This window comes from Buceros rhinoceros, unplaced genomic scaffold (genome assembly GCF_000710305.1).
Source record: "Buceros rhinoceros silvestris isolate BGI_N320 unplaced genomic scaffold, ASM71030v1 scaffold18324, whole genome shotgun sequence".
Taxonomy (NCBI): Eukaryota; Metazoa; Chordata; class Aves; order Bucerotiformes; family Bucerotidae; genus Buceros; species Buceros rhinoceros.
In genome coordinates this window covers 17,680-18,234 of record NW_010409043.1, presented here as the reverse complement: position 1 = coordinate 18,234, position 555 = coordinate 17,680, and the positions used below count along the sequence as shown (strand labels likewise).

The 555-nt window shown below is 42.9% G+C and overlaps 1 protein-coding gene across 1 annotated transcript in view; it reads left to right on the top strand.

Annotated features, from left to right (window-relative positions):
* The window catches only part of PSMD1 (proteasome (prosome, macropain) 26S subunit, non-ATPase, 1), a gene marked incomplete at its 5' end in the record, with an annotated part of 70,410 nt that overhangs the window by 64,197 nt on the left and 5,658 nt on the right, over nt 1-555 (top strand). The window lies entirely within an intron of this gene.

Below are 555 nucleotides of genomic sequence, written 5' to 3'. Positions count from 1 at the left end.
CCTGCTGAATCCTTGTATTTGAATATTGCTTCTGGATACTTTCTGGCTCAGGAGTGCCAAAGCCACCTGAGGGCTTCTCCACAGGGTGTTTTGTATATCCACTCCTTTAGATCCATGAGAAACACAGCTGTCTGATTAGGACAGTGGAACAGCTTTAGGTCGTCTAAGGACTATCTATATATCTCTATATATGTTTCTTTACCTTGGAGACTCTGGCAACAGCTTTTCCTCCAACAGGAATTTCATTTGTTGCTCTGTTAAAAAAAAAGAAACTTGTCATATAGAGACCCAGACAATAATGATTAATCTCTAAATCAGGAATTTTTCTCCTCCTGCATACATGGCTGGATGCAGTCTGCATTCATGGCATTTTTTGGTCCCATCTGTGCCATTTATTTGCTTTGATGGTAGTGTATGTGTACTCTTTAAACAGAGCAGTGGATAGGAGGTGGAATTGATCTTATTGACACCTGCACTGAGAACTGACCTGGTGCTGATTTCCCTTTGTTCCCCTGCCTGGGGAGCTGAGGCACAGCATAGAGTGCTGCAGTCCTG